Source organism: Branchiostoma belcheri, unplaced genomic scaffold (genome assembly GCF_001625305.1).
Source record: "Branchiostoma belcheri isolate BF01 breed outbred unplaced genomic scaffold, Haploidv18h27 scaffold108, whole genome shotgun sequence".
Lineage (NCBI taxonomy): Eukaryota > Metazoa > Chordata > Leptocardii > Amphioxiformes > Branchiostomatidae > Branchiostoma > Branchiostoma belcheri.
Window position 1 is genome coordinate 542,243 of NW_017802469.1, and position 23,405 is coordinate 565,647.

The window sequence follows — 23,405 nt, forward strand, 5'->3', positions numbered from 1 at the left end:
TAAGTCTAAGTCTAGATAGATAGATCAGCCCAGGGTCCTTCCAGTAACCATTTTCCGTCAAAATTTGGGAATTTTTACTCCACGAAGTTCAATATACATTGAAATAGTGTGATTTCAACTGAGTATGTAGATAAATGACTAGAATATAGTGAAAAAAATCGGGTTACCAAGCCATAAAAACTGCACTGGATGCCTTTAAGTCTAAGTCTAGATAGATAGATCAGCACAGGGCCCTTCCAGTAACCATTTTCCGTCAAAATTTGGGAATTTTTTACTCCAGGAGGTTCAATATACATTGGAATAGTGTGGTTTCAACTGAGTAGATAAATGACAAGAATATAGTGAAAAATCGGGTTTCCAAGCCCTAAAAACTGCACTGTGCGCCTTTAAGTCTAAGTCTAGATAGATAGATGAATCTTAAGCACATATGAATAACGAGTCTGGGTGCAGAGATTGGACTGCTTGAACTCTCTTCACCGTAAATTATTCAACCACTCAGCAAACAAATTGGACATCTTAGTCCATATTCCCGAGGGGTATCCTTGTTAGATACACATTTTATTGGGGGAAATTCCCCAGGGCACTTAACAATGTAGAAAGTTAACTTGCTAAGTTCCCTAGCGAAAGGTTAGAGCGCTTTCATATATGTTTTGAGTCGTCCTAATATTTGTTTGACGCCGCCAGAGAGGTCCCGGTCCATATGTATGTAAATTCTATCTTGCGGATCTGTCTCATTGCAATTTCCCTAAGATAGCTCTTGTATTTGTCGAACAATTTTTATTTAAATGTGTGGGTGCGTGTGGGTTTGACAGAGTGTGTATAGCACGTACGGAGGACGTAGTTTCTATTTGACTTGTATTCCTAGTATTGCTTAATGTTAAGAAAGGGAGGCATATATACATTGAAACTAAATACGGTGTAGAATATAATGTTATTTCTGCCATTGATAGCTCTTGTATTTGTCGAACAATTTTTATTTAAATGTGTGGGTGCGTGTGGGTTTGACTGAGTGTGTATAGCGTGGGGGATATGGTTTCTATATCTGACATGTATTCCTAGTATTAGTGTTTAGACAGGGAGGCATATACATTGAAAACTAAATAGGGTCTGGAATATAATGTTATTTCTGCCATTGATAGCTCTTGTATTTGTCCGAACAATTTTTATTTAAATGTGTGGGTGCGTGTGGGTTTGACTGAGTGTGTATAGCGTGGGGGATATAGTTTCTATATCTGACTTGTATTCCTAGTATTGCATAGTGTTTAGAAAGGGAGGCATATACATTGAAAACTAAATAGGGTATAGAATATAATGTTATTTCTGCCATTGATAGCTCTTGTATTTGTCGAACAATTTTTATTTAAATGTGTGGGTGCGTGTGGGTTTGAGTGTGTGTGTATAGCGTGGGGGATATGGTTTCTATATCTGACATGTATTCCTAGTATTGCTGTTTAGACAGGGAGGCATATACATTGAAAACTAAATAGGGTCTGGAATATAATGTTATTTCTGCCATTGATAGCTCTTGTATTTGTCCGAACAATTTTTATTTAAATGTGTGGGTGCGTGTGGGTTTGACTGAGTGTGTATAGCGTGGGGGATATAGTTTCTATATCTGACATGTATTCCTAGTATTTCTTAGTGTTTAGAAAGGGAGGCATATATACATTGAACACTCAATAGGGTGGGTGTAGAATATAATGTTATTTCTGCCATTGATAGCTCTTGTATTTGTCGAACAATTTTTATTTAAATGTGTGGGTGCGTGTGGGTTTGACAGAGTGTGTATAGCACGTACAGAGGACGTAGTTTCTATTTGACATGTATTCCTAGTATTGCTTGGTGTTTAGAAAAGGAGGCATATATACATTGAAACTAAATAGGGTGTAGAATATAATGTTATTTCTGCCATTGATAGCTCTTGTATTTGTCGAACAATTTTTATTTAAATGTGTGGGTGCGTGTGGGTTTCTGCCATTGAATAAACATATCAATTATATAGTTACAATAAGATCGTAAAATACATTGAAAGTATATATATATATATTATATTCAGTAGCAATACTGAAGCATGTGAGGTTTTCAAATCTAAATAAAAGTTTATTAAAAGAGAATTTCTTTTTTATGAATTGTCAACAATTATTTTAAGTTGTAATTGTAACAAAGAAATGATCTATATTTCTATATTTCCATTTGTTGAGGTTATACATAATTTCAAAATTCGTCAGTAAAGATGTGTGAACAATATCCTTTTTCTGAACATTACTTTATTTGTTTTCAGTAAATTAGAAGAAATTAGATTATTTCAAACAATTCCACATCATCCGAATATTCATTTTGAGTGCTGAGAAAGAACGTGAAAATATAATTTAGGTTATGATTATTAGAACTATAGAGCTTTTTGAATCAGATTATTAAGAGTTATCATAAATGTGTCTGAGTCTTATTTGAGACAGTGAATAAGAACTGAAAACTGGCGATTCATCAAAGATGCAATATCACAAAAGTCGCTAGATGTCGCTCTGCGAAGATGATTCCCAATTTCAAGTACGTGTTACTGAAATCAGCCCCAGCCACTTCCAATATCGTCCCCACTTCATCAATATGCATACCTGTGTCTGTTTTGTTGATGTCACAGATTGTGACACAAACAAAGAAAAATGGCCGTCTTCAAAGCTAATATATTTCGCCGAGGACGACGCAATATCTTGTGAGCCAATTTCGCTCATTTTGCCAAAGGTTCATAAATCTTCATATTCCACCAACCGTTTTGGTAATCACCTACCCACGGTTTTATTACGTCGCGTTAATTTTACTGCTATCTTATGGGAGAGTTTATTTCAATGGTTATATCCGACTAGTTAGGAGAGAAGTCCGGTCATAAATAACATCTGTGGGGAGAGACGACAACCTGCGTTTGTTCACAGAAACTTTCGTCAACTACTTTGTTCTTTTGTTGTTTTTTTTAGAAACTTTCGTGAACTACTTTGTTCTTTTGTGTTTTTTCAGTTGAAATACTTTCATACAAATACAGAACACGTGTAGTGTATGTTAGAGAGAGAGCAAGAGAGAGACAGAGAGACAGAGACAGAGAGAGACAGACAGAGAGACAGAGAGAGACAGACAGAGACAGATAGAGACAGAGAGACAGAGAGAGACAGAGAGAGAGAGACAGAGAGAGACAGATAGAGACAGAGACAGAGAGAGACAGAGAGAGAGACAGAGAGAGACAGACAGAGACAGATAGAGACAGAGAGACAGAGAGAGACAGAGAGAGAGAGACAGAGAGAGACAGAGACAGATAGAGACAGAGAGACAGAGAGAGACAGAGAGAGACAGAGAGAGAGACAGAGAGAGAGACAGACAGACAGAGACAGAGACAGAGAGACAGAGACAGAGAGAGAGACAGAGAGAGACAGACAGAGAGACAGACAGACAGAGAGAGATAGAGAGAAAGAGAGAGACAGAGAGAGAGACAGAGAGAGAGAGAGACAGGGATAAGAAAGAGAGAGAGAGTGCCAGAAAGAGAGAGTCAGAGAGAGTGCCTGTGTCTGTGTGTGTCAGAGAGAAAAGTGCGTAAAAAAAGCTCAAGAATGAACAAGATCGCGAGTAATGATTACAAGTTCCAATCTGTTTAACCCAGAAAGACAAAGTATTAGATTCGATGTTTCAAAAGTAAAAAGTAAATACCAAACAACAACACAGACAAACCTTTTTTTAACTAGTATGTCGCCCAATTGAAAAAAAAAATCATTGAGCAACATAAAAGTGTCTTAATATTAAACAAAACTGAACAGATTCACAACTAAAACTACCTGTACATGCTTTGCAGTGAACGGATGGATAAAGAGATTATAATTAAGTAAATCTAGATAAATGGCAGTGAAAAGTACCCAATTTAATCCGTGGTAAGCCCAAGTTGTTGCTGAGTTAGCCAATTTCACACTCCCCATCCTCGTCATTCAAACGCATCCTTCTTTCCAACGGTTATTCCATAAATTATGCAAATGAGAAACTCTCAAGCACGGGGGGGGGTCCCTAACTAGGACGATGTGTTACTATATTAAATGATTGATACATACACGAAACAAAGGTATTTTGCGTTATACATATAGTTTTTGTTATGAGAACGCCTTTTGAAGAGTCATATCGCTGTAGGACTTTAAGTGCAGTTTTTAGGGCTAGGAAACCTGATTTTTCAAAGTCAATACTAGTATTCTAGTCATTTATCTACATACTAAGTTGAAACAACACTGTCCCAATGTATCCAAATCACAAGCTCATATACCTACCTAGGTATAATTATGTCTTCGTCTGGCAGTTATTCTTTAGCCAAAAAACAATTATCTTTAAAAGCTCGTAAAGCAATATTTAGTCTTAAACCCCTCATCCGCACCTCTTTGTCCCCCAAGGCCTTACTCAAACTCTTTGATGCGTGCATCAAATCTATAATGTTATACGCCTGTGAGATCTGGGGTAAAGATTATTCAAATGACAATTGTCCTGTAGAGATAACTCAGAACCGCTTCTGTAAAAATATTCTTGGTGTGCACAGGAATTCTAGTAACCTAGCAAGTAGGGCAGAACTTGGGTTGTTCCCAACAGATATAGATGTATCCGTCCGTGTAGTTAAATACTGGTTAAGACTCAAACAACTGGACACTTTCACACACCCCTTACAAGTAGATGCATTACTCTGTCAGCAACACAATATAGGAAATAGTGGTAAGAAAAGTTGGCTACACCATGTCAAAGAAATAATTAACAATGCAGGCTATTCTTTTTATGGAACACCAACCACTGTACTTTAGACAACAAGAGTATATGTACATTGTTGAAGAGAAGACTAACTGATATGTATGTTCAAACGTTCTTTCACCAATTGTCTGTAGATAACGGCAAGCTAAGATTTTACAAGACCGTCAAATCCGAATACTTCATGGAAAAATATCTATACCACAATGAATTCGACGAACGAGCTGCCATGTGTAAGATTAGAATAAGTGCGCATCCACTAGAGATAGAAAAAGGCCGCTATAGAAAACTACCTGTGCACGAGAGATTATGTAAATATTGTACAATGAATGCAGTGGAAAATGAAATACATTTTGTTAGCCAGTGTCCTCACTATGAGACCGAAAGAAACAGATTATTTCAGACAGTTACAACAATCTCTCCATCATTTCGTCATTTAGAAGATCACCAAAAGACTACATTTCTACTAAGATCACAAAACCCACTAATTATGCAGAATGTGGGACTATTCATTATCCACTGCCTTCAAAGAAGAAGTCGAACCCCTTAATAGCTAGAGTAGTAGTAGAAGTAGAGGTTTTTCCAGACAGATTGTTACCTGTCTCCTGTTTCTGTATAATTGACTGTACACGCAATTAGCCTTCGGGCATGATTTTGCAAATAAACAACTATTTAATTAATGTATATCAACATTCATGGAACAAAAATGCCTCAAATTCTGACAAAAAACGGTTACTGGAAGGACCTGGATTGATTTTTAGGGTACCACCCATAAAATAAAGGACTCATCTTGGGGCTTGTTTCTTCAGTTTTAAATACCCAAAGTATGAAATACTGATTGAAATGTGCTAATGTGAGACATTATGTATCAATATCACAAAAATTGCCTTGTTCAAAATATTTCCAGTTTTGCTGCCCTGAAATTGCATTGAGTGCCTTTAACGAATTTTTTTTTGTGACAGTGTATATGAAGGTAGCCACGCGCTTAGAGTTCGGTAATTTTGTTACTCCATATTCCTTTCCCAGCGGAGTAAAAAATAAAAACCAGACGCTAGCGAGGACCTTAACCTTCGGCTGTTGAACTGCAACGGCAAATTTCATCAATTGAAGTAATGAGGCGGAGAAATGAGGGAACGGTTCCGCAGACACGCGGCGGCGAGCGCGGCGCATTATTCTCCATTTCCGCCCGCCGCGTGTCACCGCTCGCGCCGCCTGGCGTGCGGGCCCGCCCCGGTACCCTGTCCCGCCGCTACCGGGGTTATTCCGTAGCCTCCACCAGGCCTTGTATTAAAGCAAGACACATGCCCGTAGCCAGGATTTTGAATTGGGGGGGGGGGGGTTCTTCCCACTGTTTGAGGGACCAGCGAGCGCCGAAGGTGCGAGGTTCCTAGGGGGGTCCGGGGGCATGCTCCCCCGGGAAATTTTGAAAAATGAACCTTCTGAAATGGCATTTCATGCGTTTTTGAGAGAATTTCAGAGAGAAAAAAAATCAGAGATAACTTTTTATGCAATGACAAAGGGAGCAGTTTTATACGATTCCATGCAAGTTGATGATATGAATCAGTCCATCTAAAGAGAAATCTTGGACCTTTAGATAAAAAGTGGACCAAAAAGTGGACCTTTGAGCCTTGTGGGGGGTTCTTCCGAACCCCCGAACCCCCCCTGGCTACGGGCATGGACTCCAACATTTCGGCCCATGGACGTTTCGGCCATGGACGTTTCATGACATTTCGGCCACATGCGGTGGACGTTTCGGCCACTAAATTTTACCTTTTTGAACCCGCGCTTTTTAGCCTGGTCGAGACTACTTATTGAAAGTTTCGCTACACTTCTCCTCTCGTTCATATCTATTAAGGAATGTTTCCTTCGATCGGTAAAAATATCTACAGGTCCCAAGAGGAATAGGAACGAAATGTATGTATACATATATTATATACATATATCTAGTGTTCTACATGCACGGCGTATATTATCATATCAGAGGTATTTGTTCTCAAATAGTTAGTTTTCGTCACTATACTAGACTAGACACCTCTGCACAGAGAAAATGCTCAAAGGACAAACAAACAAACAAACAAACAAACAAATCAACAACAAAATAGCTACAGTTTCACTGCCTCCCTACGTTTTTTGTTTCTTTTGAAACTTTTCCCCTTAAATTGAAGTTCATTGTATACTAGCATGTATTGTGTAACCCAATTGTAGAGAACGTATGCAATTCTGATGATATACATACAATTTTGTATATGCTATCTATAGCTACCTAACATTTAACATCAATATAGCGAAAAACAGGTGTAAATTTGACACAGTTAATGTTTCCGGTTGTCAACGTCATCATCACTCCGGAGTCTGTAATCCGGAATCCACAGGGATGTAATCCGGAATGCACACGGCTGTAATCCGGAATCCAGGCGGCTGTAATCCGGAATCCACGCGGCTCCGGTGCCTCAGGAAGCGTGGAAATGAAGAGCTCAGGCGGGATTTACGTCTCCCAGGCGGGCGTGCTGGGGACAGATGTGTGCGTTCTGGTAGGGAGGCGGCGCAGCGCGGCGGGGAGACGGGCGGGATGGCAGGCTGTAATCCCCGGGCTGCACCGGACAGCCGCCCGGTCACACCTCACACCACGTACGGGCGTAGCCTCCACCAGGCCTTTCTACGGAAATACGGATCGTAGAATTCGGCAAAAAGGAGAGTGAAATTGGCCATGGCAGTCCGGCCGCGGGAAGGTTGTTTCTTTCCCTTATTTAGCGGCCAGTCAAACGCCAAGGCGGCCAAACTCCCCTGGCAAATATTCTCCTGTATATATCCAGGGTAGTTAGTCTGGTAGAGACTAGTACGGACGGGCAGACAACAGAGAACCGTGTTCTTTAGTTTTACAACTATCGTACAATCGTTCTACGACTGCGAATCGAGGGAATTCTTGGGACTGTCGTAGACGTGTCGTAGAAAATACAGCTTTTTGTTACGACAAAAAAGCAGTCTTAGATCGTTCTTGGCGGTTGCTCTGTCACAGTTTTACAACTATCGTACAATCGTTGTACGACTGCGAATCAAAAGAATTATTGCGACTGTCGTGAACGTGTCGTTGAAAATTCAGCAGTTTTCTTACGACAAAAATGCGGCCGTAGCTCCTTGTCGAGGGTTGGTTGTGTCACAGTTTTACAACTATCGTACCATCGTTGTACGACTACGAGGGAATTCTTGCGACAATCGTGAACGTGTCGTTGAAAATTCAGCAGTTTTGTTACGACAAAAATGCAGTCGTAGGTCCTTGTCGGCGGTTGATTGTGTCAATGTCTTACTTGAAAATTCCACATCAAAATCTTGCGACAACCACCCACAACGTAACAGTCCACGGAACTAGTCTCTACCAGGCGTCTTCGGCTGCTAAAATTTAGCGAAACAAGGTGAATAATTTTCAAGAGGAGTTAGGCAGCCATGGTTTTGTCTGGAAATTGCATGTAGCTCAAATGTTGGCTATTTTTCCCATAAAATTATTCCTTTTTGGGCCAATTCTTAGTGATTTTGTCAGAATCTGAAGAGTTGAGGTAGAGACTACACTAGAAACTACACTTGAGAGCTGCTTGATATGATCAAAGATGGTAAAACAATGCCTCATAACTAAAGTCCCAATTTCAGTTCAAATCGTACATTTTTCCGGTGTATGAAACATGAAATTAGAGTTTTAGAAAAAATATTATAGCTTCGTTTCATTATATGTGCAAAGCATTGTATCATTGCTAAAAAAGGTGCTTCAAAAACATATAGTGGTAAAACTGAAAAGTAACAAGTTGAAAATTGGCCGCACCAGTAATTGAAAGATATTAAGTGTGAAAAAATAATAGAAAAAATATTATAGCTCCGTTTCATTATTTGTGCAAAGCATTGTATCATTGCTAAAAAATGTGCTTCAAAAACATATAGTGGTAAAACTGAAAAGTAACAAGTTGAAAATTGGCCGCACCAGTAATTGAAAGATATTAAGTGTGCGAGTAAAAAGGAATTTGTGGCCTGTGCTTGTATAAATGTCATATAATGACCAGTATTACACAATTGAAAAATGTATATCAAAAAGTCGTTAGGTTTCGGCGGGCGGTCGTGTATCAAAACGTCAGAATAATTGCGGGAAATTGGACTGAAGTGACGAATAACGGGCTATGATTACGGTCCACTCTGTACGCGAAGTCATGAATCTTCATCCTGTGAATTAAGTACTCACTTTTTCCATTGCACGGCTGTGTTGGTGTGACATTAGTTCCAATTTGCGGCCGGAGTCAGCGTCTCTCACTCAGAACCAATTTCAGTCCTACAGAACAAGACAAGGGAACGAAAACCCATAAATAATAATTACCCCACCTTATGAAACAAACTCCTGAAAACAAAAAACACAAAAAGTAAGAAACAATAGATCTAGAAAAAGTCAAGGATCAGAATCATATGAACCCTAAAATTTGGGAACTGATAATGTTTTATATTGAATTCACAGATATTAAGTTTATATTAAGCATATAAACTATCCCACTACGCGTAGGTAATATAATATCTTTTGCCTACAAGTTTGCTTTATTGAATTATCAAATAAACGCGTCCACATGAAAAATGATAGAGGGATGGTCTATATTTTGATGTATGTAATCAGTACTTTATTTATTGAGCAGTAAAAATAAGTTGGCGACCCATTCTTCAAAACTACGATTTCTTTATTGCTCAGAGGCAAGAATTATTTTCTAATAATCTTTCCACAATTTCGTATTAAACTAATTTTGGAGGATAATATTACTGTAACAATCCAAACTTACATACATGCGAATATCATACCTTCACCCAAAAATAAAACAATATACAGAAATAAGCCCTGCCTGGCGTATTTTATGTAAAAACATCAACGTTCAATCATAATTGTTATAAATCATATAATTATCGTGGTGTGAAAATAATCAATATAAATATTTAATATGAAATAATTAGTGATATCACTGAACTCATACTTCAAAAACTAAAAAGAAAATGATTAAAATCATAACGATAAAATCAACAAAGATGTGAGTGAAGTTTCGGTGGCGGTTATATTTTAAAATTTAAAAGTCCAGTTTAAAAAAAAGCCGTTAAAAACGGCCTAATCCCTCGACATCTGTTAATACCACGCTAGAGGAAGGATGACATAATCAACGTCCCCTCAACAACAATGTAATGCAATTAAGCCGAGGTAATTAACGCTGTAATTGTAGTTTCCGGTTGGGTGATGATTGGCAGTTTATAGCAGGCGCGGGGCAAGAGTTCCACACATACCCCATGTAATTAATGTTTGTGTTTCGGTAAAGTCTCTCCGGAGCGGCTCTATTATACTGAACCCGGCGACTCTGACACTCGGAGATGTCTCCATCAATTCCCGGAAAATAGTTTCCAGAGCGGCCAGATGGAATATTAACGGCAATCACTCCGCAGTATGAGTAAACTGGGCAGTTTATTAGCACGTTTTGTTTAATTGGGGCAATTCAGTCATGGGGAAAAGTCAGTGATGTGTTGTTTTTATTATTACTGTGTCATGCTAATGTAAATATTAAGTAAAATACGTTTATTTTAAGTTCATGCCCTAAAACAATGACTTCTTCTGTGTAAGAAAATAGGAAGAGGTAATATTTAACTCAATTAGGGAATTCTTTTGTTGGATATATTTGGTTTATTGACAATCATTGAAGGACCAATCACGTTGAAGGCATCTCCATCGCGTGATTAAAAACGACGCTCATTGGACGCCGACTCTTGTCGCTGATTGGCTACAAAGCCGCGCACGATTTCATTGGCTGCTGTCCTTGGTGCTGATTTCACAATCGCCAACATGTAGTTTTCATTGGTGGATGTATGGGCGATAAACTTTGGTAACTTTTATGGTTCCAAAAGTTCCTTTAGCGTCTTGACAACATCTTATTTTTTACAACTTGCTTAGAACTTGTATATTACGTCAAGACGCATACACCGGGACAAGGCGACACCAAAGCGCATCTTTTTTTCCCATTAGCAAAAATCCTTTAATCGCTGCGCCCCGTATCGGCAGCGAGGAATGTTCCAAAGTATCCCTCCCGCGTCTCCGTGTCAGTTATCTACCGGCATTAACCGCTTCCCTTTCCGCCGAGAGTCAGCGTTTACGCTGGGGGAATGGGCTATAAAACTAACCCGGGAGATTTGGCGGTGTCCGGGTAGGACGGCCCTTTAGAAAGCGGGCTCATCCCCTCGCCGTGTGATGTATATGCGGGAGCTATCGGCGCGACTCATTGCCGCACTCACCGGCTTTACGGCCCGCGTGAGTCGGCGAGTTTCCCCGCCCGACAACTTCCCCTCACCGACCATAAATTAAAAGACTCATAATGTTTTCATTTGCGCGCGCGTTCCATCACGCCAAGCCTAGCGGGCGGCGGCAATTTGTAATTTTTGTCATAATTAGCACTCTTACACGGGGATTTGGTGCGGGGAAAATTGCGATATTACAAACTTAATGGAATAGCTTGTATTATCCACACTACAATGGAGAATGCATTTGTCTTTATCGAGAGACGTCGATACGCGTGCTGAGTGAGTGGCTTTTTGACGTGTTTGACAAATTCTGTTGATTAAGTTAGCTTAGGGTAGTTTTTCTTCGGGGAAGGAGGCGGCGAGGACTGGGCGCCGCGCGGGGAATGACGCCGGAAGGGCGACAGGGGTTCACGCTGGAGAAAACTCCACAAAAATTTGGTACAAGAATAAAAAAAAATTAAAAATAGAAAAAAAATTAAAAATAAGAAATAAAAAATTAAAAATTAAAAAAATAAAAAGTTAAAAAATGATACAAAATTTAAAAAAATGAAAAAATACACAAAATTACAAAATTGCAAAGTTAAAAGAATATCAAAAAATTAAAAAGAGAAAAATTATAGAATTTCACAGCTAAAGTATTCAATTACTCTTTAAAAATGTCGTTCCGAAACAACAAAATTATTAAATTCACAGCTAAAATGCCACATTACATTGTGTAAAAAAAGCTATTTTGAAACATAACACATAACATTATGAAGAAAAGTTTCCAGATGAGAAAAATAACACATTGTATATCGAAACTAGCTACCACATAAAATCGTAAAAAAAGGCTCGTTTCTAAATAAAAAGATTAAATCTTATAGCAAAGCTACCACATCACATTGTGAAAAAAGCCAGTTTTTAAATAGCAAAATTATCAAATACCGAAACTACTGCATAACATTGTAAAAAAAACTCCGTTTCTAGATAATAAAATTACCAGATTTTCCACCCAAACTGCCATATAACCTGACATTCTCCCACTACAATCAAGATATTACAACAGCGTTCTGAGAATAGTTCTATTTCTAAAACCGGCAGCCGCAAAATTAGCGTAAAGCAGACCGTCATTACTTCTATGAGAAATACCCCAGCTTAAACAAACATTCCCGGAATAGACTCATTCATAAGCGGCTGACATGGGCATGTGTTATGTCAACACTTGGCACTGATGAGTACAAATGGAGGAATTCAACCGCTCCATCTTATGTTTTGGGACGGATTGTGGTTTATAAATGAAGCAAAGACACACTGTCAACAAAATAACCCATCTGTTAAAGTCTATATACTCAGAATATTAAAAAAAAAACTTAGGTAACTTTGGGTAAAAAGAACTTGGATAACCTTGCAACGTTATGTTCATAAATTTGACATATTTGCCAGCAATTGATGTATATTTCTTTACTGATTTCTAAAATTTTACAATTTTTAAAAACTCCATGAAGGAGGAGTGGTTTTCAGTGCGTATGTCTGTCTGTGCGTGCGTTTGTGTTTCGTTGAACAGCATAAGTCAAGATGCTATGGATAACTTTTGATGATATTTAGTAGGTGGGTAGGTCATGGGAAGATGAAGGTCAAGGTCGATTTGGTCCTAGCGCCCTTCCTGAGAACTGCAGATAAGCGTCCATTTTTTGCATTTTCTGTTCTGGTACTTTTCTGTATTGAAGATCATTGTCTACATTGTATGCAATCTTATTTCGTTGTAACTTATAATGATTACGTAGAATCAGTCAAAATAAATTGCGACCAGTCAATCCGTTATAAACTCTTATATCAATCTTGTTCAGACTAAATCTTTATGAAACTTTACAAAATTTTGAGTTTTCCATGAAAGACAATAGTGTGCACCTACATTGTTCGTTCCATACAACTAGTAGCATGAGTAAAGAGGCCATCTACACCAGGGCATTACAACCATCCCTCAACAGAGACGGGAGGCGCCACGGACTTTCTGCAACCTATGATCCACTGCTCACGGAGTCACGTGTGTTTCTGCGTGACGTCACGGAAGCGGTGGATTGCTCATTCCTTGACAAAGACTGGAGTTGTACAGTCAAAAATTTGGGTGAGTCCAATTTCTTGTGTTAGAAATTACCGTTTAAACTTGCTTCATAACTAGTAGCATGACTTATAAATATGTCCCGCAGTAGTGATATGAAACAAGTTGTGTAGCGCCGCCCCAACACTTGTAGGGAAAGACAAATTTCTCTACGGCAGCGTAGCGGGAACACTAAGTGATCTATGGAAATAATACCTGACAATATCCACACATCAAAACGGGCGCCGTTAATATTTGGATCTCCTTTCTTGCAGCACACATCTATCAAAGCAAGTTTTTCCAATCTTCTAGATGTTGCCAACGCCTTGGAATTGATATAAACGACTAGGAGGTTGGGCTTTAGTAGATAGACACCCGTGTATCCACTCCCCAACGATTCATCTTCGTCTAAAGTTTGCAACTTTTGTCTGTTCACGGTCGTAAGATCTTTGCGAGGTCCGAGAGACCTCCTAGTGTCGTCTTTATATCAATCGCATCTTTACTGAAGTGTGGAGGGCAGCCCCGAAAATCTATGGGGAGAGTCCCGCCTCTAACTCGTAAAAGTGTCCGCTAAAGTTCCAACCGAACTCGTCAGAGTTTGTTGTGGTAGCTTTAGGCCATGTTGATTTGATCGTATGGATGACATCATCTGTGAACCCCAAAATTGACGCGAGCGTGCGAATACTTGAAAAAAAATTGTCCGCTAAAGTTCCACCCGAACTCGTCAGAGTTTGTTGTTGTTGACTTAGCTTTAGGCCATGTTGATTTGATAATATGGATGACATCCTCTGGGAACCCCAAAACTGATGCGAGCGTGCGAATAAAAACCTTCGGCATAAAAGTGTCCGCTAAAAGTTCCAACCGAACTCGTCAGAGTTTGGTGCACTTAGCTTTAGGCCATATTGATTTGATTGTATGGATGACATTATCTGGGAACCCCAAAACTGACGCGAGCGTGCGAATAAAAACCTTCGGCATGAAAATGTCCGCCAAAGTTCCACCCGAACTCGTCAGAGTTTGTTGACTTAGCTTTAGGCCATGTTGATTTGATTACTAGTATATGGATGCCATCCTCTGGGAACCCCAAAACTGATGCGAGCGCGCGAATAAAAACTTTCGGCATAAAAGTGTCCGCCAAAGTTCCACCCGAACTCGTCAGAGTTTGTTGACTTAGCTTTAGGCCATGTTGATTTGATTATATGGATGACATCGTCTAGGAACCCCAAAACTGATGCGAGCGTGCGAATAAAAACCTTCGGCATAAAAGTGTCCGCCGAAGTTCCACCCGAACTCGTCAGAGTTTGTTGACTTAGCTTTAGGCCATGTTGATTTGGTTATATGGACGACATCCTCTGGGAACCCCGAAACTGATGCGAGCGTGCGAATAAAAAAAGTTTGGCAACGTTGCCTCCATTATAAAATCGACGTAGCAATGAAGGTTGAACAAATGACTAAACCCAGAATATGGTATGGCGAATAATTTTTATTTCTTCACATTTTCTTCTTTTCCTTTGGAATTGATTTTGGCATTAGTATCATTTTGACAATGAAAGCAAAGACAATAGTATTATTTTCAATATTTGTTTTGCAATTTACGGCATATATTTGTTCATTTTGCATGCAGCTGCTTTGTGCGATTTACAGTAAGGTCGAAAACGTTTTTTTTGGAAACGGACAAAAATTCATGCGCGCGTGGATGCCATCCATATAATCAAATCAACATGGCCTTTATATGGCCACCGGTCCATTCAACTTCCTCCTGGAATCTACACGTCCGTCCCACGCCGTCCCTCTATTCATTTTCCTGGAAGCTGACATCTATCACGTCACAAGGGCGTGTCCGCAATCAGTGCTGTAGTCCCATCTCTTTCAACAATATTAGTGACGGGACATCCCATTTCAAAGTAGGGGGTAGCAACAGTATGCAGTAATTCTCTTGACTGCAAAAAACTACAAACTTCAAACAGACTCTTGCATATATTTTCGAACCATCATTTTGCATAGCCATTGAATAGTAGCTAACGAATCTAGTTTAGTTTTGTCTAGTCTCAAAATGTCATAGTTTGTAAAATATCTGAATCAGCAATTTTGCTTAGAAAAGTAACTAAAAATCTAGTTTAGTTTTGTCAAGTCTCAAAGTCTCAAAATCTATAGTTATGTTTACCGAAGGAAAACATATTGTTTTTGCTCCGTTTCTTCTTCCTCTTCCTCTCCAAACAAATAAGGTCAGTGACCTGAACCAGACGTCTGTCAACATGGTAACTAGTGTTGGGTTACATCTTGCTGCAATTTTATAGCAGGAGGGATTTAGACTCCTAGCCTGTTTGACCATATATATGAATGTGTTTGAGTAAGAATTAATTGAGAGTAGACTATAGCGAAGGTAAACATTATGCGTTTTCTTTGCTTTATAGTTTGCAGATATATAATTTTTTCTATAACAGTGTTGGTTGGCTAGGGCGTGTACCAACTTAACAACTTTTCTTCCCGCCCACCCCCTGAACTTTTCCCGAATGGACTTGTCCGCCGTGATGCATTGCGACGATCTATCACGGTAAGTGCGCGTGCGGGTCTCAGCCATCAATCCTGCGCGCCGGGCACGGAGGGGCACACGGGCCCACCCGACCGCGTCCGCAAGTTTTATAACTCTCCCCCAGTCCATCTTTCCTTCCCGCCATCAATCTCCCGTGTCCTACGGCCCATGGAATTTTTATGAATCTCTTACTTTCCTAGATCCCCCTCCCTCAATTCATTTCCCCGCACTCGTCAATCTGTCTTGTTCTAGAGTAAGCACAGAAGTTGGGAGGTGGGTATGACTTATGTATGAGCTGCGCTATCGTTTACATAATGGTTCCCACAAAGCAAAAATAGGCAGATATATAAAGGACTGTTTTGTTATTAGAAAAATACGGAAACTTGTGATTAGCCCACTCGATTGTAACACTTTATCAAAGACTTGCTCCATGTTGTTTGCACCTACAATTAGCCCTCGGGCATGTATTTGAAATAAACTTCTATAAAAGCCCCGTAGTGCCAGGCCCAAAACTTCTTATCGGGCCGTTAGCCGATTTCCTTCGGCAGCCAAGAGCCCTTCGCCCGCCTATCCATAGTAAAAATCGGGCTCAACTACCCCCTAGCTGTAATTTAGATAGGCGGGCGAAGGGCTCTTGGCTGCCGAAGGAAAACGGCTAACGGCCCGATACTAGTCTGGTACACCCAGGGTACAAACTTTTCCGTAAACTGAAATCTACATAGCCTGGGTTCCAGATAGTGCCAGACCTATATAGCACACTAGGCACAAAGTTAGCCAGCATGCATGGAACAGTCTGGCACCCAGGCTAGGTACCAGACTGTTACCAGGGCCTACACAGGCCAGTTCCTCGGCTCCAGGGCCCACATACCCCCAAGGAAATTATACCACAACCCCCTAAGTCGACCAAGGACCACGCTGGCTAACTCTTGGCTTTGTGTGCTATGGGTCTGGTAACCAGGCTACTGTGTCCCGGTTCCAAAACTTCTTCGCAACAGTGTTGCTAGGGCCTATCCAGTGTATAGCTAAAAGATTTCAAGCGCGTTCCGCAACTTTTGTTGTATATGGCGGCGCCTATCGTCCTTTCTACTGCCCTTGGACCACACAGGTGGTGCAAGCAAGTCATAAAGATATAATACATCATAAATCAGTGGATAATAAATCCGTGTGTTTTTTCTAGATTATTAGATGATTTAATGTGGTATTATTGTAGCGTTAGCCGATTTTAGCGAGGCATTTGACAAGATACAGGTAACTGCCATGGTTAGGTAGCCTTACAAATAGACCTGATTAGCGGCGTTGTCATGGGAATGAATCCCCTGAGCTAGCCAATCAGGGCGCAGGATTTGTGGTATCAATTTCACTCCCGCACAAATGTATTCTGCTGCGGTCCCCGCGGATAGGACGTTCATTTATGGCGGGGGAGAGGGAGGTCAAGTTACTTTTCGATGCGGTGCGGGCCCAAGGGACCACAACTAATTTTCCATTTTGTGGCGCGCGCAGTAGATAGATTACTACTTTATTTGCTGCTGTTGGAAATGAGATAGCGAGAGATGACTCCACCACAGCGCCACAACGCTACCTGATTGAGATGTATTGCTAAATTAATCTGTGTGTGCCGGCCATTTTTTTTTCAGACTGAAATTATTCACTTATTGGGTGGGCTCTAGATTCGGGGACTCGAGATAATTTTTTTAGACTGAAATTATTCACTTATTGGGTGGGCGCCAGATTCGGGGACTTGAGATAAGGTGCCAAAATCGCTTTTTTTTTATCTCGCTTTGCGATATCGAATTCCAGGCCCGATACTCAATTCAGCCTTCTAGGTAACGTCTCAATTCTTTAAATGTCACCAACTAGTGATATAGCACAAGAACGGCATTGTCACATAGAGATACTTCAACAACTTTGTTTTACCACTTTCTAAGCAATGTACAACATCGACTGTTACAAAGTATAAAATTTGAATGGAATAGAAAATATTTGCTGCATGAAGACTTATTTCATTCTGTATTTCGTAAAGATGGTAAAAACAGAAATTATATTGCGGGTGTGACTCTGGGAACGAGAGCCTGGACATATGGGTGTAGGTTTATATCCAGAATTATCAGTGCCGAAAGAAAATTCTTCGCTAATGTGTCAAAACTAAATCAAAATCTACCAGAAAAGATGGAAATATAAAAAGAAATGGTGTATTCTATAGATGAAAATAATGTTTCATTCTGCGACTTTCTAATCTGAAAGGATACTAGATTTTTTTTTCTAAAAATGACTGGCATTGACTGCCCTTTTCAAGATGTTTTTCTAGAAATGACTGCCCTTTTCTAGATTTTTTTCTAGAAATATCTGCCCTTTTTCTAAATTTTTTTTCCGAAAATGTCTGCCCTTTTTCTGGATTTCTTCAAAGAATAACTTCCCTTTTCCTAGATTTTTTGAAGAAAATGTCTGTCATTTTTCTAGATTTTTTTTCAGAAAATGTCTGCCCTTTTTCTAGATTTTTTTTTCAGAAAATGTCTGCCATTTTTCTAGTTTCTTCTCAAAATGTCTGCCCTTTCCCGTGTAAAGTAGAGCACGTCGCCGGTGCCCTGTCCTCTGTCCTGACTAATTACATATCTGGACAGACGCACCGACAATGACACGGCAATATGACCTAATTTGAGAAGTATAATTGGCAATGGCACTGTACTATATTACTTTTGACCCTCTATTCTATAGGGAAAAGAGGGCGGAAAACTTGTTCATTGTACCCGTACCGCCCATGATGAAAAAATTCTCTTTACCTTCGCAAAGAAGGTTATGTTTTGGTGCTGTACTGTGCATTTGTGTATGAAAAGGATAACTCTAGCGGTTGTTAAAAGGTCCCCTAGTGTCTTTACATAGTACTGCAGCATATGTTCTAGTTCTGTATCTCGTTTAAGTTTAATTCAGTCACAATTTTGCTACAAAAACATCGAATTACACACATCGAAAGTTACAAGGACTACGTCGCTCTTGTGTAGTTGATTTTGGTTTTGCGTATTAAAAAGCGTGTTGTCAATAATGAAAATATAACAATAACAACGATGATGACGATGGGGTTTTACGTCCCCAACCGAAATGGCGAATGCAACCCACCATAATCGTGGTTTAGCGGGCTTAGAACCTTGCCCCCCCTTTTTATAACAGTCTGGGAAACTGACCATTGAAAAGGATCTACGTCAGCCTTTTCCGTCACAAGACTTTTATACGACACATTTACAACTGTCGTAAGAATGTCGTCAGCTTGTTGTAAACCTGTCGTGTGACCGGAACGTTCTACCGGGTCACCACCCGACCGTGTCGTGTCTGGTGGTCGTGTCCAGTTGTCCTTCCTTACACTTCATCAAAAACATACAATTTTTCCTTTCATGGCTCTCACTTATCACATATGTCATAAAAACGATCACGACCTTTGTCTAATCATCAATTCACGTCATGAGGTCAATGACCCCGAACACCGTGTCGTGCTAGTTAGGCCACAGCAAGTAAATTTTATGGATGACATCAGCGCGCGCATTAATTTTCGCCTGATTTTGGAGAGAAAAAAGCAAGAAATTTTGTTTCCCTCTGACAGTGGTCAACATGTCGACAATGGGCAAAGATGCCCGTTGCCATGCCGGAACGTGGATAGCAAATAACTATGAAGAGAGGAGACAAGACAAGGTTCTGATTTAATGTTTCGTCTTTTACGAAGGAAGACATATTGTTTTTGCTCAGTTTCTTCTTTTCCAAACACAAAAGGTCAATGACCTGAACCAGACAGTCTATCACCATGGTAACTGGTGTTGGGTTACACCATGTTGCAATTTTATAGCAGGAGGGATTTAGACTTTTGTCACCACATATATGAATGTGTGAATGTAAGAATTAACAGAGCAGACCATATGCGAAGGTGAACATTATGCATTCGCTTTGCAAATGTTACCTTTCTAGTTAAGAAATGTCGTTAGAATACTGTAAATTTTGACATTTTCGCGAACTCAAAAATGAATCTACAGTCCAGTACGTCCATTTGTAGATGTCAGTTGACACGGTCAGTTAGCTCGGATATTGGGAAATTTTGTATAATTTTACATAACATTATCATCTGTCATAACTGCCTGTCATATCTCATATAAGCGCAACAGATCAGTCGTCGGGAATTTTGCAAAAACCAATGATTTTAATTTCTAACAGTTGAAACTTTGAGATAGAAAATATGTGGAGTGTATTCATACATACATTTAGACAACCAATCCGAATGATACGTACATGAGTATAATAGGAAATTGGACACAAAATACCCATTTGAAAATAAAGATTTAAAAATCCCTTTCTTTTGGTATGTAGGGCGGTGCCCATCACTGTCTCTATAGCCCTTGGGCCACACATTTCAGTGCAAGCACTATATATATAGCAGGGGGCTAGTTCATTGGTGGAGTTATGTATTCAACGTTTAAACTAATGATTCTCATGGCATAAGTGTTATATGCTAATATCTGAGAAAGTATAGCCTGGGTGCCATCCTCCGTAGTTACCACCGTCTCCCTACGGTTGTAGCCAGTGACAGTAGGGAGCCTGCGATGACTACGGAGGCTGGCACCCAGGCTAGAGAAAACAGTATCTACCATTTTTTAAAGTCTTTGCTATGGCCCTACCCTCTACCAGGCTTCGGGAGGTGGCTGGAAAGAGTAGAAATTGACCAAATAGAGAGATAACATTCCAGGGGAGTTGGTCTGCTAGAGAGTACAGTTTGTTCGGTGCGGCAAACTGTATTAGCCTGGGTACCATCCGGATTTTGGTTCCGTAAAATCGTGATTTTTTTCGAGCGTGGCGGAGCCAAAATCCGGATGGTACCCAGGCTAAACTGTACTCTCTAGTTGACCAACTCCCATGGCATGTTATATCTCTCTCTATTTGGCCAATGTCTACTCTTTCCATCCGTCTCCCGAAGCCTGGTTGAGGCTAGTATGGCCCGACCGGGGTTTGAACTCACTAGCTCCGCATGCAAAACTGAATACCCCACTCACTTGTCTATAGTACGGGTTTTCCATACACATGTGCTACGCGGCTTTGGCTAGAAGATTGCCGCTGACCAATTGCCCCCTACGGGTCGCTTGACTGCCCACTGGACGTGCGTAAAGTGGCTAAAGGATGACCACTGCGGGACCCTTACGGTCACTTCGACCATATTTCACGGCGCTTCAACCTCTATATTGGTCATCATATTTTTATGACCGTAGTGACCGGCCCATTGGATATGTAACCAATGTACCGTGTATATAGACCTCATGCCATGGCCTAAAACCGGCCTAATGCTACAATATGTATTAACATACATGTCGTTTTACGGAATCATTGCATTGTATTGTACCAGGCTATTCCTTGCTAGTCTCCAACAGCCTCCTTTGGCTGCTGTAATGATAATAGAGTTGTCAAAATAGAGACTACAAGTAATTTATTGAGTCTTTGATGTGTTTATGCTAAGAAACTTGATACGCATACATTGGGCGATATTATATTGTATAATGTATTATGTTATATCCAAGATTTTGCACAAGAAAGAAAATCAGAGCCCCGCCATGCCCTTTTGCTGGCCGAAAAATTAGCAAAAACTGGCTAAATAGGAAGACTAACACGACCGTAGCACGACATGACAGGACTCTAGTACGACATGAACAGGACTTTAGTACGACAAGCCACCGTGCTTCGACATCCACGGACCGTTTAGCGACCTAACACGACCGTGGCACGACATGACAGGACTCTAGTACGACATGACACGACCGTAGCACGACATGACGCGACTCTAGTACGACATGTCACGGTGCTTCGACATTCATGGGCCGTTTATCGACCTAACACGACCGTAGTACGACATGACAGGACACTAGTACGACATGACAGGACTCTAGTACGACATGACAAGACTCTAGTACGACAAGCCACAGTGCTTCGACATCCACAGACCGTTTAGCGACCTGACACGATCGTAGTACGACATGACAGGACTCTAGTACGACACGACACGGTGCTTCGACCCCCATATAGCCCGCCATAAATTCACACCACCCAGCATTGATGTACGATGGAACACGGCAAAACAAAGTGGACCCAATGAGGTAAATCAAGTTAAGGCCTTCAGCCAATCAGTGACCACTTGGGGACCCATTGGGGTAAATCGAGTTAAGGCCTTCAGCCAATCAGTGACCACATGGGGACCTTTAAACCCACCTTGTTTGACGTGTCACGGTCTTTCGCGCCCGCTACTGACCACCATAAATCCATACTGGACATCACGATGGGTCTATGAAAAGGGAATCAAGCGAATGTAATTGTGTGGAGTGGCCTGAGTGGATTTGGTCAAACGATGACCACTTGGGGACCAGTATACCCAAGCCTAGAGGCTGCTAGCCTCTACCCGGCCTCGGGAAGCGGCTGGACAGAGTAGAAATTGGCCAACTAGACAGATAACATGCAAAATAGACAGATATAGCATTTGTCCAATTTTTACTCTTTCCAGCCGCTTCTGAAGCCTGGAAGAGGCTATTGTTGTGGTAGCTATGGCAACATGTATACAGGATAAAGCATTGCCATTGGTAGAAACATATTGCTTCAACGTATGTAGAATAGTCTCGGGCGCAGGCATTTTAGAAGTCAGTTTTAGAACCATCTTCTTTTGTCATATTTTCTTTGTGATTGGGAAGAGACGAGTCTATAATTGGCAAATGTATTGTTCAATAAGATAAGAATTTGTGTACAATTTTCGCAATTAAATAAATATCTCTTATGGCAATATACATCCCAGTTATGAAGTAATTTTTCATGCAAAGACAAGACAATAACATGTTGGAAATATGTATATTGTACGTGATTAAAAACAAATCTAAACAGAAAACAAACATATTCATCACAATATACGTAGAACCAAAAATGCCATAAAATGACATGTACTTTCTTCTATTACGTACATGTAATATGAAATATTGTTTCAAAACTGAAAACGCATCAAAACTGAGTTGGTAAACCATTGTCATACAACTCATTAAGTCATCATTATTTTATTAATAAGACTTAATGTCAACGTGTACAAAAGTGCTTTCTAGTCTGTCCATTGTTTCCGAAGTCGTTGGCATTTTTATTACGTATTTTTTGTCATGAATATATATTATACTATCAAGTTGACGAATATTAATCTAGATGTGATAATTCATGTCATATTTGTAATCCGATCCCAGTTGTCATTTTTAAATATCTTTGCAGTAAAGTATTTGTGCAAACAAAGGCATTCAGTGTAGTTTTTAGGGCTTGGAAACCCGATTTTTCAAAGCCAATATTCTAGTCATTTATCTACATACTGAGTTGAAACCACACTGTACCATATTGTGTATATTGACCCTCATGGAGCAAAAATGCCCAAAATTCTGACGGAAAATGGTTACTGGAGGGGCCCTGGGCTGATTTTTAGGGTACCACCCAGAAAATAAAGGACTCATCTTGGGGCTTGTTTCTGCAGTTTTAAACGCCCAAAGTATGAAATGCTGACCCAAATGTGCTAATGTGAAGCAGTATGTGTCAATATCCTAAAGATTGCCTTATTCAGAATATTTCCAGTTTTGCTGCCCTGAAATCGCATTGGATGCCTTTAATTAGAAATTTAAAAAGAAATTAATACAAAAGCAATGATATAAACCGAAACAGAATACATATTAGCACAAATATTATGCCGTTACACACTAAATTGGAATTTTA

At 40.1% G+C, this 23,405-nt stretch overlaps 1 long non-coding RNA gene across 1 annotated transcript; it reads right to left on the reverse strand.

Annotated features, from left to right (window-relative positions):
- Nucleotides 1–6,914: 6,914 nt before the first annotated feature.
- Nucleotides 6,915–21,967, reverse strand: LOC109480642. Its single transcript, XR_002140847.1, has 3 exons — nucleotides 21,888–21,967; nucleotides 8,978–9,064; nucleotides 6,915–7,411 (listed from the first exon to the last, which is right to left on the reverse strand). It is a non-coding gene; the product is annotated as an uncharacterized LOC109480642 (long non-coding RNA).
- Nucleotides 21,968–23,405: the final 1,438 nt, after the last annotated feature.